The following is an 18,586-nucleotide window of genomic DNA, read 5'->3' as shown; positions in this document are numbered from 1 at the left end:
TGATTTTACTTTCTCTCTCTAGAAGAGAAGTCACTCTCTCTCTCTCTCAAGGATTTATGATCTCTTCTTCCAATGGTAACTCGCATAAATACTATCTCTCTAGAATTTATACTTTCTCTCTCCGTCAACCACACATATATGGAGTCTTATGACGATTGAAAATTACATTAAATAGATACTTTATGCTATGACACATATTTGGTTAAAAAAACTCTAAAGATTGCTAAAATTATCAAAAAAACTTGAAATGAAAAACTCGCAAATGTTAAATCCCCCACATACATCATCATGACATGAAAGAAGAATTTTCTCTATCTCTTGCACATCTGGTACTCTCCTCAAGACCAAATCTTTCCCTTTGTGATATAAATCATCCCCGATCAACTGGTAAGGTGTGGCCTTCTTAACTAGTCTATGTCTTTGAACCTTGTCTAAGTGTTTGGGACACTCACTTGCTTGTAGAAAGAAGATAATGTCTTTTAGCTCCTCTTGACCTTGATATTTGGGTTCATATAGTTTCACACCTCCTACCGCCATTTGAAGCTTTTCATTTGCGAGTAAGTCTACTTCCTTGTTATGAGTTCTCACAATGTGTTGTACTTGTGTTGCTTTAAAACCCTTCATCAAAGCTCTTACACCACTAAGCCACTCAAACAATGTACGATTCTTGCACCTCCAAGTCCCTTGGATTTGCCTGACCACTAGCAAAGAATCACCTTTTATAATAAGTCTTTGTATGCCTAATTCTTTGCATTCTTCTAACCCAAGGGTTAGAGCAGCATACTCAGCCTCATTGTTAGAGTGAACACTGGGTAGAGTGATACCTTTTCTAACCATTACCTCCTTTTGTGGGTTCAAAATGATGATTCCCCCTGCTGCTTTGTCTTGTTGGCGTTGATAAGCTCCGTCAAAGCATAAAGTATGGGCATTATCAATCTCCTTCACTTCGAACTGTTTTGAGCCTTCCTCTCTTTGTAGTCGTGATCCTTTCCTTTCTCTCACTTTGTAGGTGAGAATGTCTGCAAGTCACTTGCCTGCTCTTGTGCTATCTTCTACAAGGAAAGTGTATTCAAATTCTTGGAGTTCAAGCACCCACTTTGCTATTCTAGATGAGATGCTCATGTGTTGTACTACATATGGTAGATTGTGCTCTAAGGTGAGAAAAACAAATGGCACAGGGAGAAGATACGATCGAAACTTCTTTACCGCAAACAAGATTGCAAAGACCACTTTCTCCATTTCACTGTATCCCTTCTCGGTCGGAGTCATCACCTTGCTTGCAAAATAGATCGGCCTCATGTATGATGTTTTAGGATCTTTTTGCATCAAAACAACACCAATTGCTTCGAAACCTACACTTGGAGTGACATAGTAGGTCTCCTTTGGATCTGGTGGCATTAGGATTGGGAGAGAGCTAAGAATGCCCTTCACTTCCTCAAAACATTTTGCATGTTCCCTCCCCCATTCAAATGTAGATTGGCTTGCCAACCTATGCAAAGGGGCGATGGCTTCTGCTAGGAGATGGATGAAGCGAGACATGTACCTCACTTTGTGGTTGAAGGTCATTAGCTCCTTAGTTGTTGTTGGTGGAGATAATGACAAAAGGGCCTCTACTTTAGAGGGATCCACTTGAATTCCTTGTGAAGAAACCACATGGCCTAGCAAAACCACCTGAGATTCACCGATATGACACTTCTCTGGGTTGAGTTGTCCGCCAAATTGATGGAGCCTCTTAAGACCCTCTTCAACCTTTTGGCAGTGAAGTGATCTACAACTATAAATACAGAAATCATCCATAAAGACTCTTATAGATTTTCCAAAGAATGGCTGAAATACAAATATTGTGAATCTCATGAAGGTGCTAGGAGCATTGGTGAGCCCAAAAGGCATTACTCTGAATGAAAAACATCCCCAAGGTGTGATGAAGGTGGTTTTTGGTTGGTCCTCTTCTGCTATTCTAATTTGAAAATATCCTGAATACCCATCACACACAGTGTAGCATTCGTGACCTGCTACTTCATTCAAAATTTCATCTTGGAAAGGGAGAGGGAAGTGGTCCCTCTTTGTCGCAGCGTTGAGGGGTTTGTAATCCACGCAGACCCTCCACTTACCATTCTTCTTGGGAGTGACTACGATAGGTGATACCCATTCGGAGTTGGATACTGGATAGATGAAGCCAGCCTTCAAGAGTCGATTCACTTCTTGTAGGAGAGCCTTTTGTTGCACAGATCCTAGTCGCCTTAACTTTTGAGCCACGGGTTTGGTCCCTGGTTTCAATTCAATTCGATGCTCTATTACATCTACACCTCTTATTTGTGAGTAGTCAGTGATAAAAAAATTGGGATACCTCCTTAACATATTGATGTAGGACCTCTTCTCCTCACAAGTAAGATCTTTTGCAAGCATCTTCTCAAATCCTTCTTCAAGGTGGTGGCATCTTTCATCCCCTCGTGTGTGATTGTCTGTTGGCTTCTCTTCTACTGGAACATCTTGAGTGTTGGCGTTGAATACAATTCCCATTACCTCCAAAGAAGACTCCTCTTCACTGGTTGATGCTTCCTCATCACTTGAGTAAGGACTCTCCTCCTCGCTCTCTTCATCTGCCATGGTTTCATAGTTGATATCTAGTTGCTTTCCTTCTCGCCAATCATACACCACAGGTTGACCCTTCTTAAGAATCAAATGACCACTTCTCCATTTTTGATCTGCATTCACAGCAATGAGCCAAGGCCTCCCTAGGATGATGGGATAGCCCTCCCCCTTAGCTGGCATGACATACATATCCACTCGTGCATCTATGTTACATACAGAGACTTTTACATTTTCAATGATCCCCAAACACTTCACACTTGAGTTGTTGGCTAGCCTAGCTTGACAATTAGAGGACTTTGTAATTTCAAGCCCTAACCTGTTCATTGATTTTTCCGTGATCACACACATTTGAGCTCCACCATCAACATATACATTAGACACCTTTTTATCCCTTATGTAAGCATCCACAATGGGTTCCACATCTTTTTGTAGCTTTGAGGCCACAACCTTAATGGAAAGATTTGCTTTCTTTTTTGGAATTCTTGTACTTACCAACTTTGGCCATTGCCTTCTTACTTTGGCTGATAGGTGTAGAAGTTGAGGCCATGAAATGTTTGGCTTTTGGGTTTGTAAATCCTCCAGGATGTTGTAGGGCTCTAGCTCCTTTCCCAATGGGAAGTCGTTGATACCAATTTCCCTTCGCCTTGATCTTTTCTTCCTGCTACTTTCAGCTTCTTCCATCTTTGACTTCTTCTTCTTGTCCGTTCTGGCTGAATTTGTTCCTTCACTTCTCATGTCTTCATCCTTATCATGTGCTCTTGTGTGTTTTTCTGCCGGCATAACATCAAAGTTTAGAGTATGCTCATCTATTACCTCTTCTAGCTTGATGATGTTGACTCCTCTTTCTTCCTCCTCATGTGGGACGGGAGGTATATTTGCTGGTGGTGGTGGTCGACGAAGGATTTGTGGGCCTTGAGCTTGTTCTTGCTGCACAGTGAGAGGAGGCGGTCTGGGAGGATATATGTCTCCCGAAAGTTGCCTTGGATGTGGACAATTGTACATGCCATGGCCCATTTCATTGCAATTCCAACATCGCAACTCTTGAGCTTGTCTTCGTTGATTGCGATTCCCTTCTCTTGGTTGTCGTTGTTGAGGTAGGCCTTGTACTAGATTCAGAGTGAGGTTCTCAAGCTGTTGAGTTAGCCTTTGTAAAACCTCTTGTTGAGAGTTATCTCCTATTTGTGAAGATTGTGCAAGAGGGGCCCTAATTGGTGCTTCCATGGTTTGTGAAGACTCCCTCTCACTCACTTCATTCAAACCCCTTGCTCTATGTGCTTGGAAGTGTAGTTTTCTAAACTTGATGATGGCTACCTCGTGTGCTTCTTCGAAGGTGGATGGGAATTTTAGCTCTACTTTAGCCTTTAAAAGTGGATACAAGCCAACCATGAATCTCTCTTTTTTCAGAAAGTTAGGTGCACCACCATGATTTTCTAATGTAGCCTCCCACCTACCCCATAGATTGACAAAGGTTGCTTCATAAGAGGGATAGTCTTCAAGTGATACCTACTTATGTCCAATAAGACATTTCCATAGTCCTTCAGAAGTATCACCTTGCCCGAACTTGGAGAGGAAGCTTGCTCACAGTCTCTCCCAATTGGACTTGATTTGGGGTTGCAAGGTCTCACCAAACATAAAACCAATGCGTTGCTAGAAAAAGAATTTTCTATCTATGTGAACATTTACTCTAATGTGTTGTGCAAAATGAAATGGATAGATTGGAACTCCATTGTTCATCACTAAAAAATTTGAAGGTAACTTGGAAATATGTTCCTCACTGGGGGCACCACTTTATGAGGGCGAGCTTTTTGAAATGGGGCCTCTAAACCCAAACCAATGGGCCTACCCTCACAAAATGTTCGTAAAGAGGTATGCACACTACTTGGGGCACCACCTTATTTTGGGAGTGGAGAAGGAAACCAATCAAAAATAACACTTGCACTCACCCACTCAAGCAACACACTTTGAAAACCCCCTTACTCTATATACACTTTGGACACTTGAACACCATCAACGATTATGCAACCCAATGCCGTGCATCAAAATGAAATATGCAATTTGTGGAATAGCATTCACCTTCTCCCCATAAGAATACCCATAATACATCCAAACTCTTCCTCTCTCAAGGACTCATCAAAAAATCATGCGCACAAGACTTGCCTCTCAAACACACAAGAGAATCACTTACATCAAACTAACACACTTTGCATAGAGGGCTCATCTCCATCTATGCAATGCCGTGACACAAATAAAATCACCATGAGAGGTAGCCACATGCATATGTAATGAAGCAAAAGAGAGTTGGAGTGAGAAATTTCTTTAGACCAATTGAATAAGTGTGGAGAAACAAACCAATGGTAAATTGAGAATAGAACACTTACTTGATTTCTCGCACACCTTTTAAGGGGAGGACAGACGCTGGCTAACCATCACGAATTGCGACACTTGAAAGTTTTGAAGATGATTTCATGATCATTAACATAACCATGAGAGAGATCATGATGTATTTACAAGTTATTGAGGTGCTACAAATGATTTATTGGGTTGATGGAGTAAGAGATTGTAGAATGGAAAGAGTGGAGAATAGAGTTTGCACTTCCTCCAAAGAGGAGGGTTAGGAGGGAGGATGTGAAAGAGGGAGAGTTGGGGTTTTCTCTACTATTGATCAAGAAACAACATGAAGTTGAAAATACAGGTGTGTGTCCTTGAGTCTCTCCAAGGGGGGCTATTTATAGTTGTGTAGGAGTGGGATTATGCTACACTTAATTAGAGTAAGTGATTAGACCTAATTAAGTGTCCTTTGACCACTCATTGAATATTGGACATAAAAGGGACTATTTATTCACCAAAAATATCATTTTAGACCGTGAAGGCTCCATAGGGGTGCATAATGTAGGTGGGCCCCACCATGAGGCCCTACGGGTGGCTCCTGCGGGGTATCTCAACTTGTCTGTCTTGGCATTTAGAAAGCATATTTAGGTTGGTCCCATCACATGCAAGTGACCTTGAACACTCATTGCTCTTCTAGAAGATGAGTAGGGGAAAAAAAAAGATCTCACCCTCTTGATTTACTTGATTTACAGTTCCCTTTTGCTGCGAATCTGAGAGATTTACACTATTTTGACCATAACTTTTTACCTGTAGCTCGGAATGACATGCTTCAAAAGGCAAAATTGACCTTCTCAACATGTTTGATATGAATTTGGACTATTCCTCAGGCCCATGCACCAAGGAATTCGGTTTGTAAGGTCCACACTAGGCTAGGGAACCTTTTGCTTCCAAGTCTTCTTGTATGGGCCCTTTGCTTGTATGCATCCAAGGGGAACCATGCTTTTTCAAAAGGCTATGATGCTTAAACAAATAGAGGAGGGCCCAATATTATTTGCTTGTGAAAAGAATATACAATTGGAGTCTTTTTGAAAGGAGAGAAACTATATGTATATTCTTAAGAGATATTGGGCCACCTATGTAGAGGACATAGAAGACTTGTAGAGAGGGACCATAATCTTTGGTAAAGACAAGTGGAGAGTTGATTTCCATGGGAATTTATCTATATGGGGTGGAAGATGGATATATTATTTTTCTACTACTAATTCACAAGAGGTAAGAAAATTTGGGGGTATATAGTTGGTTATTGTATGCTTATTCTATTTACAAAGCAAAAAAGAAAAGGGTGGTAATATAAATATATGACTAAGGTGACATTTTTGGGAAGAGTATAATGTATGTGTCGCCACAAAGGTTAAACGAAGAGGGGGAATTTACTCTAGATAACTTAATAGCGTAGAAAAATATATACACATATGAGGAACAGGACGTTGAGTAGGCTGACAAATGTTGCAAAAAGATGGTTTCCATTTTATGCCACTCAGCGTCTAGAGTATTACGGCTAGATATATTATCCTGACATGTAACCATGATAAGTGATGTAAACAGTCAACCATTTACTGACTTATGGAGTATTTTGCTCACTTGTAATGATGACACAATGTAGTAAAGCACATTCCAATATTCAATGTAGTAAAGCAGCTTTTGTTAACTTGTACACTTGTTTACGTTTTCACATTGTTCATCACTGCACCTCCACAGTTGCACAATTACAAGTACTTAATATAGCTTCCAATACCAGGAAATGTTAAGGGCAGCTACCAGTCTGCATAGTAGCTACCCTTGCAACTACTTAGCTACACTTGTTTAATTTTTCTATGTGTGTTGTGGAGATGATTTATTTCTTATGGCTTAATGTACACGCGGGAGTACTGCTGGGCACTTTGGTTGGTTCTAGTGGTCATGATCATTCATGCACCAGATGTATTCAGCATTTACCAGAGTCACTTGTCCATTGTCTCTTAGGACTCGCACATGCATCCTCAAACGTTCAAAAAGTGCTGCCACGTTTGCACGCCCCTGCGCTTATTCTGAACGGCTCCTTATCACCCCCAACGTGATAACGGTGCCGATGGAGAAGGCGGGAGAGAAGCAGGAGCCTGCAAAAGACTGCTAACACCTGCTCTGCTGCAGGCTTGCAAAAGTTGACCTTATCCTCTATCAACACAACCGTTGAGCAACCGCCTGCTGTGCATGTGCGAGATCCGTCATCGGTTGGCTGTCCGATCAGGGGCATCGAACCCTTGAATGGCCGGCTGCATGTGCGAGTCTCATCTGGAGTTGCCCTCATCTCCTTTTTTAGGGAAAGGCTTTCGACAGAGTGTTCATGCTATCTGCCTCAGGATATCACATAGGCATTTTAGACACGATTCAAGCAATTGCAAAATAGGGTGATGCTCAGCACAGAGGTTACGGAGATTCCCCCAAAGAAACAAAAAAGAAAAGATGTTGAAGGCCCATCAAAAGCAGCTTAGATTAGAACTAAGAATGCTATACATCAAAAGGAGTGCTATTGTAAATAGCCTCGTATGTTTCTGAGGAAAGTAAGAATTTTCTTGTACGTCCCACTTTCTGCATTGGGAACTTAATAGCTCATACAAGGTGGGATTGAAAGGTGGCTTCAGGCTCAAAATTTAATAGCTTGAACTCATAGGGATTTTCTTTTGCTTGTTCGTACCAAACTCCTTTGACAACAAATGAGCCGGCATTGCAAACATTCCCCCATGCATCTCTTAGCAAAGCTTTAGTTTGAGTCTTTTCTGCTGTACATTTCAAGACATAGAAATCCACAAGCTCCTTATCGTCGTGAGGAGCTATAACAACAAAATAGTTACCAACATGAAGTGCATCACTCAATGCATCATGGTGTCCTTCATATGCAAACTCTTCAATCTCATCATCATCTTCGACATCGTCTATAGGTTCAAGGGTAACATAATTCCATGCAGAACGTGTGATTTGTTCGAACACCTCCTCCAGCTGCCTTGCAAACAAGCACTACAAAAGCATGAGAATTGCGAATACTAAGAAGTTTTCCATTTGTTAAGGAGTAGCTGCTGACACAATGTAACCCACGTGCATTAGGCACAGATTTACAATCCTGACGTTTGCTTCTATCCACATCACCTACTTTGACCTCCCAGAACAATCGAGTAACTGGTCGTACCTGCGAAGAATACGTGGCTGTAGCACCATTGCACATGGTTTCTCTCAAAAATGGCACCACATCTGCTACACATTGTAATTTCACACAGTCTGCCCTTGAGTGAGATGCCTCTTAATAACAGCACCTGCAACATCATGTTCGCCCTTCCCATGACCTGAAATGTTTCATTTTCAAACTTGTCAGAGTTCCATATCAAGCAACAAAATAAAAAGGCCTCTTTGCTTTGAATTGCGAGGCTGCTCCATCTGACCAGACCCAATGTTCTTTGAGCGATATGCCTAGCTCTTTCAACCAACCATAATGGAGCATAAAGCAATGCTGGACAAAAAGAGTATCATGGATTTTATCATCATATATATAGAAATGATAGCATTTTTGGACACTACCTGCATATGTAATGTGAACGAAGATTGTCACCTGGCTAGAAAACCAATGCATCGATTAGATCTCGTTCTGTTCTTTGAAAGTGTAATTTTCACTACCACATCTTTAGGGAAGATACGTAGACAATCTTTAAACTGCTCGACCTGCCATCTGTAAACAAAATTGTGCTTTATAAACTTACTCAGATGATCCTTGAACAATATGAAAAGCTGCCCACAATGCATCTCCTTGTGAGAAAGAACTTTTCTTTTCTTCTTTTTCCCTGAATCTGTTTCGCCAACTTCAAGGTCTTCAAAAATCTTAACTGTTACCATGGGTGCACCATTTAAATCTTCAATCGGGCAAATTGGTAGCTTCTTTGAAGGCCCACACGAAGAGCATTCGCCAATCAAACACTTCAGTGCAAAAAAATTTGACCCGCTAGCCTTCGAGCATAAAACTGGCTCCCAAAGCTTTGTAAGGCTAGGGCATTGATTTGTCTGAGCACTACATTTCAAATCTGCACCACAAATATCACATTGACAACTACACTCTTTTCCATGCACACCATAGGAAATCTGCCTTATATGGTTTACAACATCCTTCAAGAATGACATTTGAATATGAGTGATACAACAACAGCTGTAGCGATCTTGAAGCTTGCGTACAAAATAAGGTTTCAGCTTTTCAAACATCCTTTGGTGAATTTGTACCTCTGGGTGACTCTGTTTGAAGGCAAGAAAGAATTCTACCTGCATTAAATAATGATATTCAGTACACTTATTGGCAAAATCATAACTTATTGTTGACATGCAAAACTGAGATCAATCTGGTGGGAGCTAGTATAAGAATGGTAACTAATACTTTTGTGATCAGTGGAAGGAGAAAAGTTACAAGAGCCTGAGTCTAATAGTAGAAAGCACTCTAAGACCTGATTGTTATCAGACTACCTAAGGGTAGCTGCCAGGTTAACAGTGGTAGCTACCAAGTTGACAGTGACAGCTACCAGGTTGACAAAGATAGCTACCAATCCACCAGGATTTCCATGGCAAACTGGTAGCTTCCATCAAGATTGCCATGGTAGACTGGTAGCTTCCACTAGGATTGCATGGCAGAGTGGAAGCTATTACTCTCAGAATGGTAACTAATATTTTGTGATAAGTGGAAGGAGAAAAGTTACAAGAGCCTGAGTCTAATAATAGGAAGCACTCTAAGACTTGTGGCTACCTTTACCATGAGTAGCCTTGTAAGGATGGTTGTTATCAGACTACCTAAGGGTAGCTACCAGGTTGACATTGATAGCTACCATGTTGACAGTGATAAGATTGCCATGGCAGACTGGTAGCTTCCACCAGGATTGCATGGCAAACTGGAAGCTATTACTCTCAGAGTGATAGCTCCAGCTAGCACTAGGATATCGATAGCTACCAAGTTGACAATAATAGCTACCAGTACACCAATACTACCATGGCAATCTGGTAGAAAGCACTGTCAGACTGGTGGCTACCTTATCATGACTATGAGACTGTAAACTAGCAGGTTGAACGTGGTAGCCAGCAAATTTACCAAGAACACCATGGCAGATTGGTAGCAACCCCTATCAGATTAGTAGCTACCTTTACCGAGGACAACATGGATGCTACCAAAGTCTGACAATGGTAATTATAAGGATCACAGTGGTAGCTACCAGTCATGTATAGTAAGCTACCTATTTGGTAGTGGTAGTTACTAGGTCTAAAGCAATGTTCAACAATAAGCAAACTGTACAACAGTCAATTGAAGTATAACCAAACCAGTGCCATAATTGTCAATGGAAATAAGCTTGTAGTTACTCAAGAAGTCAAAACAAACCTGGGGTTGCTCAAGAAGATGCACTGGGTGTTTATCGAATACTTTGCATGCAATACGCTTTCGACACACATCCTTTTTGTTGGGCGATATGCGAGTATTGTGAGTCCAGAAGCTCATCACTGTGGCCTTCACTTCCTCTGTAATTACACTATTTGTGTGTGGTTGTCGCCCACACAAATGCAATGGTAGTTCTAATGATTATGTTTCAATCGAGATCTAGCTGCATAGAAGTTCCTTTGATGGATACCAAGAAGCCTTGATGCTGCTATATTTGGTTTTATGCTTGTGGAATTCATAACCATCATGATACTCGCCCGTTTAATAAACAACTCTGCCGAGCTTTTTGGTCTCTTGATTACCTTGAGAGTGTTGTGCATTCCATTAATCAATACCCTCTGCTCATCATTGGAAACCTCACCTCCTGTAGATTGAATTTTTAGGTGTCTCAATGCTCGATGCTTGAGAATGCTCCTGATGATTTCCTCCTTTGCCTTGTTGTCAAGACCCTCTGTGCACTGCTTGAAAAACTTGATCACCTGTGTAGTAATTTTGCGGTGCTGAAATTCATTAATATCGACCTGTTTAATTCTAGCTTCCCTTTCTTTGATTCTCTCGCAATATGCACGCTTTTGGTTGCTTCATAATCCTTGATTACACTCTGTTTGCATGAGCTGCACTTGACTGAGTCACAACAAAGGCATGTGCTACTTGTTAAACTCACAACATCCTCAACTGGAATGATTTCCACCATCTTGTGAGTCTTTGAGAGGTGGAAAGAGGATGCCAAAGTGGGTACCCTGTCCAAAGCTAAGCCCTAAACACAAGCTAGGGATTCGCATGCAATGTGTGTATGTGTGTGTGTGTGTGTGTGTGTGTGTGTGAGAGAGAGAGAGAGAGAGAGAGAGAGAGAGAGAGAGAGAGAGAGAGAGAGAGAGAGAGAGAGAGAGCAATAAATCGAGGAAGGCAAGCTACTCTGAGAGAGAGTGAGTGCTCAGCCATGGAGATGGGAATTGTAGCAGAGAGAGAGAGAGAGAGAGAGAGAGAGAGAGAGAGAGAGAGAGAGAGAGAGAGAGAGAGAGAGAGAGAGAGAGAGAGAGAGAGAGTAACAAAAAGGCGTAACAACCTTCGATCGTGGTCTCTATCACGTTTTTTAAAATATCATTATTAAATTCACTGAAAAGTTTCCCTCCACCTTTAGATTTGGGAGGTAGCTACAAGCGTGTTAGTGTGTCCGAGACACAGGTAGTAAGTCCACCTATTCATGCATCTGAAATTTTTGGCCACTGAAATTGTTCCTAGTACTGTGTGCTCAAAATGGTATAAGGTCCAACACCTAGGGACTCTATCACAACACATCATTAAGAAATAGGTACTAGTGTCAATCCCAGAGACTCATATTATCCACATGTGGAATATGTCTCAGAAAATGATGTTAGGAAAAGTGACATCTAGCAAGTACGAGATGTACTTGTGTGTGGAGGTAACTGCAAACACTCAGTGACATGAGTGTGAGGACCCTCATATACTGGCTCCACATTGGCTAACCATGAGTTCCTGGACCATGTTGTACACCAAATGACTAACAACATGTTCCAAGCAGTATCCTACCATGTAGGTCTGTAACTGTTTCAACAGGGAACAAACCAGTCATGGTATCCTTATGAACATTTAAGAGAGAAAGTGACAGGTGGCCAAAATGGCACGTGAAACACTACTTTTCCAAAATAAAGTGCTCCTGGTTGAAGAGCAAATTGGATGAAACTCTAGCTTATGCATCCCTTTTGTAGAGATTAACCAAAATTATTTGGAAATGAAACTGAAGCAAAACCATATACTTACAATAAGGTGGAAAATACCAAATACTTACCCGAAGGGCAAGTGCATATTTTCACCGTTAAGGATACATTACAAAACTTACCTTCGGGTACCATAGCTTGAGTGCTTTTCTAAAGGGGTAAAGAGGAGCAGCAACTAGGGCTTGAAGTGTCAAAGTACACGTAAAAATATTACACCTAAAAAATTGCTAGAATGGATGACAATAATAAAGAGAGTGAAATTAATGTTGATACCTTTGACTTTGCTAATGACCAGGCTACTAATGATGCCCCTATGCTTGTTAACTACCATGTTTCTAGGCTTCAACAAGCCATGGGCAATCCATCCCTCCAAAGTGAAGTGCAATGGCAGCTATGTGCTCATGGGATTCTCCAAACTCTCCACCATGACGAGGGTAACTAGGAAACCTCCTAGCAAGACTTCCAAAAGAGACCTCTCTCTGATTGGGGAAGAAGAAGAGGATCTGTACAAAGGGCTCAAAAATTTACTACTTGACGATGCATCTCCTTCCCAAAGGAGAACTCAAGAGCTCCCACCAAAAGAACAAGAAAGAAGTCAGTCTCCTGCCACCACGGTGGAGATGGCTCCACAAAGACGGCGGGCAAAACGCTCTCCATCACCTCCTAAACGGAGAAGACCATCACACACTTCTCCACACCATAATTCAAAGAGGGAAGACAGAAAACAAGAGAAGAAAAAGGCTTCATCCTCTTCCTCTTATGAAGAAAGTGATGGTGCAGACAAAGAGGAACAAGACAAGAAAAAGGCAAGAAAGAGGTCACCCTCTTCTCCATCTTCCTCAAATTCTCTATCTTCTGAAGAAAGCAATGGTGCAACTTTTGAACCATAAAAAAGAAGATGCCATAGGAAAACCTATGCCGCATGGAAGAGAGCGTCCAAGCGCAAGAAGTTCAAAGAGGGAGGACTGAGCATCTCTTTCCTTACTTATGATGGCACCTTTGGTGCTACTGACAAAGTCTTGGATTTCATCCAACAATTCGATGCAGCGTTTGGAGATGAGGGATTCACAAAGTCCTCTAAGCTACACCATGTAGCTATGCATTTTCAAAAGTCCGCTAGGAAATGGTGGTCTAGCCTACGGGCAAACAGTGAAGCTCCACGAACATGGAAAGCTTTAAGAGCTTCCATTATGAAGTAGTTTTTGGCCACCGATGCCAAAGACAAAGTACTCACCAAATGGCGAAGCTTGAATCTCTCTCCCTACAAATCCATTCACAAATATGTAGACAAGTTTTGGGACTTACATCTCAAAGCCACTGTCTTGAAAAAGATGGCTTTTAAAGAGAAAAAACAACAATTTTGTGCGGGCTTAACTAAAGAAATGGCAGAGTATGTTAAGTCCCAAAGGCCACACACCATATTTGTGGCCATACACCATACCATGGTGGCTTCATGAATAAAATTCCAAAAAGGGGCTAAGAGAAATTATAAGCCTACAAAAAACAAGGGTTCTAATGAGCCTAAGGGGAAGGACAATGTCCAAAATTCTCCTAAGGGCAATTCCAATAACAACAAAGCTAAAGATAAGGGAGCTTACAAATGCAAAAACAAACTCTCTTCTGAAGAGCTTGAGTGTTATCACAAGGATAATCGTTGTTTCAAATGCGGCGAGCAAGGGCATGCATACTGTGCCCAAAATAACACCCGCCATGAGCCTCCTAGAGCTACCTTGGTTGAAATCTAAGAAGAGTAAGCTCACCACAAAGGATCTCCTCGATGCCTTGCTTGGGGAAAGGTAAGAGAACATGACGCGTTTATTCTCTTTGACCTTGGTTGTACTCACAATTTCACATCCACAAACTTGGCCATCAAGCTAGGCATCCAAGCCTATGAGATGGGAGATGCCCTACCCGCCGATGGTGCTTTCAAGGGGCAAGAAGATTTAGTCACTCCCTTAATTGGGAAATTGAGGCTCCATGTCCAAAGCTATGTGGACAAAGAGGACTTCTTCATCTCTCCTCTCAAGCACGGGAATCTAATCCTAGGGGCACCATGGTTTGATCGCATGGTTGCCAATGTTAAGTTTGATCGCATGGTTGCCAATGTTAAGTTCCCTGAAAGAAAAATCTACTTTAGGTTCAGGGAAAAAGATATGTACATAGATGCCAAAGAGATGGGTAACACCATACCCATTGTACATATGCAAGCTTTCAATAAGTCAATAAAGAGCTTTATTTCCGCATACATGATTTTTGTTAAAGATTCTTAAAACAAACCTAATGCTGTAGCAAAAGAAAATATAAACAATCACAAGGAATTAGAGTTATCTAATTTTCTCAAGGGATTTCAAGACGTTTTTATTGACGACATTCCTTGTGAACTATCTCCTAAACGAGACAATGATGACCATGCAATTGAACTTCCAGGAAGTTCACCGCCTATTAAACCTCCTTCTAGAGTTTCTCAAGCTCAACAAGAGGAGATTATGCAGCAAGTGCATGAGTTCGTTGAGAAGGGCATGGTTAGGCCTAGCTCATCTCCATTTTGTTCACCCGTGCTATTAGTGCAAAAGAAAGACGACACATATCGTATGTGTGTCGACTATAGAGCACTAAATAGTATCACTATCAAAAATAGGTTTCCCGTTCCACGGGTAGAAGACCTATTTGATAAGCTACAAGGGTCGTCCTACTTTAGTAGAATTGACCTAAAAAGTGTCTACCATCAAATAAGGATAGTTGATCAAGACATTGTAATGACCGCATTTCACACTACATTTGGTCTTTATGAATGCATTGTCATGCCTTTTGGTTTGACCAATGCACCAGCCACATTCAACCGCTTGATGGAGAAGCTTTTTAGGCCTCACCGAACCTTTACTGAAGTGTTCTTTGACGATATTATCATCTACTCTAACTCACTAGAAGAACACAAGCAACATCTCCAGGAAATATTTCAAGTCTTACAAGAGAATAAACTTTATGTTAATCGGAAGAAAAGTGAGTTTTTCTTACAAGAGATTCAGTATTTAGGTCACATTATCTCTCAAGATGGCATCCAAATGGATCCATCAAAGCTAGAGGTAATAAAAGAATGGCCTAATCCAAGGACCTTCATGAACTAAGAAGATTTATGGGTATGTGCGCATACTATAGACGCTTCATAGAAAAGTTCTCACAAATATCAGGACTATTACATGACCTAACAAAGAAAAACATTAGGTATACATGGTCTGCCAAGGAGAACAATGCTTTCAAAAAGCTTAAAAAGTTTATCTCTCAACCTGTGCTTACACTGTCGGATCTCTCAAAGCCATTTGAGGTCCAATGTGACGCTTGTGGTGATTGCCTTGGAGCTGTTTTTCTCTAAGAAGGGCACGCCATAGCCTATGAAAGTCGAAGGCTCGACCCTGTTGAGCAAGCTCTAGGCATATATGAAAAGGAACTGCTCGTAGTTCTACATGCCTTAGACTCATGGAAGCACTATTTATTGGGGACGCCTTTCATTCTATGGACAGATCATTAAAGCCTTAAGTACTTCATGACGCAGACCAAGCTCTCCAACAAACAAATGAGGTGGGCAAATTTCCTTTCGCAAATTCAAACTCACAATGATCTATCTTCTATGATAGATGAGTATGCTATTGTTTCTGATTTTAGAGATGTGATTTCAACCCTTGAACTAGGGAAGAAAGAGGAACCATTTACTTTATAATATGGTTATCTTATCTATGGTAATAGACTATGCGTTACTAACTCACTACATGAGAAAGTAATGTATGAATGTCATGCTCCTCGTTATGTGGGGCATAGAGGGATTGGTATGTGTGGTATGCCAAAAGACGAAGTTTGATACACGGAAGAAACTTGGATTGGTTCAAACTTTGTCAATCCCTAATTCACCATGGGAGAGCATATCCATGGATTTTAACTTTAGATTTCCTAAGTCTATCCATGGGAATATGGGAATATGGAAGGTAGTGGACAGGTTTAGCAAACAAGCTCATTTATACCTGTCAAAAAGACTATCAAAGCCCATCAAATGGAAACCCTCTTCATATCACAAATCTTCAAGTACCATGGCTTGCTGATGTCCATAGTATCGAACAGAGATCCTAGAATGACCACCTAGAATGACCAGTAAATTTTGGAAGAGTCTCTTTAAAAATTTAGGGACAAGGCTAAATTTCTCTTTGGCCTATCACCCCCAAATGGATGGCCAAAGTGAAATAGCTAACCTAACAATCCTTGATCTACTAAAAGCCTATGTAATGGAAGTAGATCAAAGGTCCCAATGGGAAAAATACTACCCTTAGTGGAGTATGCCTACAAAAACACTATACATACTTCCACGGGAAAAGCACTTTTGAGGCAATTGAGGGAAGATCCAAAAGTCTTTGCTACTTAAAGTACATGGGAAGATCTTCGCTACAGATGAGTATAGCCGAGACCTACAAGAATCTTTCCAAAAGATTAAGAATGCCATCTCTATCTCACAGCAAAGGCAAAAGGCTACTGCTAATAAGAACAAAAGAACCCAAGCCTTTAAAGAAAATGATTGGGTCTTGATAAAATTTCCCAAGGCTCGATTAAGGCACACAACGGGCAAGAATCCTACGGGACACCAAAAGTACTATGCTAAGTGAGCATACTATGGTCCCTTCCAGATTCTTAAACCAATCAATGAGATGGCCTATCAACTCAAGTTATCCAATCATTAGCTCATACACAATGCCTTCCATGTGAGCCTACTAAAGCCTTACAAAGGAGAGCCACCTCAAGAACCAACTATTGAAGACCCACCGAGATTGAGGACCAAGAAGAGGTGCTGCAGCCTGAGTCCATTCTTCGACATGAAGACAAGGTATTAATAAGAGGCGGTAAGACTATCCAGCAGTATCTTATTAAGTTTAAGAATTATCCTTTTGAAGATGCTAGATGGATGCAAGGCATACAATTAAAGGATAACCTAAACATTGTTAATGCTTACAATGCTTCCCTAGAGTAAGAAAATGTACAAATGTTTAAAATGAACAAAGTTTTTGTCTTATAAGACTCTCTTTTCCTTTATTGTGCAAAAATGTTAATTAGTATGCATACTTAGAATCAAGTTTGTGGAGACGACATCTTCCAAACACTAAGTAGAGCTTGTCACTCTACTATGGAAGATTGATAGGACTAATGCGCATACATGCTTGCGGCAACTTAGGCTCTCAAGCTCCAAATGGATTAGTCATCCATTCTGGAACGATGTCACAGGGTAAGATAGGGATCCTCTACCCGCTAGAAAAAGGACTAATGAATAGGCTTTATCTTCTCTACCCCATAGTCGTCCTTTTTAACATTTCAAGAGAGAGGTAATGTTAATAACTAATATCTAATTCTCCTAAATGATTTTCTCATGTTAAACTGATCATTTAATATGGGGAAGTACCAGGGGAGAAAAAGCTAGAACATTGGTTAAGCTGGTAGACCGGCCATAGTAGGGATCCAAAGGGGGGGCCATCTGGAAAAGAGCAATGTGAAACAATGGGCTTTAAAGATCCTAAGGTTCAGCCCATTAAGACTTCCAAAATGCTAACGTTCCAAAATTCAAAGGTAAGTCCAAACGGTCAAGCTTAGTGGAATTGAATACTTTGTGAGTGTACACAAAAGTCTTCAAGACTCCTACATAGGAGGGGGCAAGCCCTAAAGGTAGGAGAAGAGAGAGAGAAGGACACACACACACACACACACACACACATACACACACACACACACACACACACACACACAATATAAAGCTTCCCTTTACACAAAGGGCATAATGGAAACATGTCAGCTCTGTAGGCCAATTGCCCACAAGGTGCACTCAAATCCTATTGGATGGCCATAGAGGTGGACCAATGAGAATTAGGCTAGAGTAAATTTAGTTTACTTCATTTAAAAACACTTAATAAAAGAGACAATAATAATTAATCTATAGAAGACTATTGGACACTTTCCTAAGGGGTCTAATGAGGATTCAACAGGCCAATGGCTTGCCTGCTTCCTATTGGCCAAAAGACAAAGGGGTCCAATGAGAGTCTAGTTGCATTATTTAATTACTTAAAGCTCTCACAAAAGAGGAAAGGGGGACACATGTCACAAGGCTATCACTTATGATTCTCAATTATGATTGGCTAAGCTTTACAGGGTCCAATAGGGTGCCAGTAAGAGTAAATTTCAAAAGGGATCGACCGAGAGAGAGAGAGAGGGGACTGATTTTGGCAAGGATTATCACACACACACACGCGCGCGCGCGCACACACACACACACACACACACACACACACACACACACACACACACACACACACACACACACACACACACACACACACACACACACACACACACACAATATCATGTGTGAATCAAGAAGACTCTCTCTCTCTCTCTCTCTCTCTCTCTC

The sequence above is a fragment of the Adiantum capillus-veneris genome, chromosome 26 (assembly GCF_014529385.1).
Source record: "Adiantum capillus-veneris isolate H3 chromosome 26, ASM1452938v2, whole genome shotgun sequence".
Taxonomy (NCBI): Eukaryota; Viridiplantae; Streptophyta; class Polypodiopsida; order Polypodiales; family Pteridaceae; genus Adiantum; species Adiantum capillus-veneris.
This window is presented reverse-complemented; position numbering follows the sequence as displayed.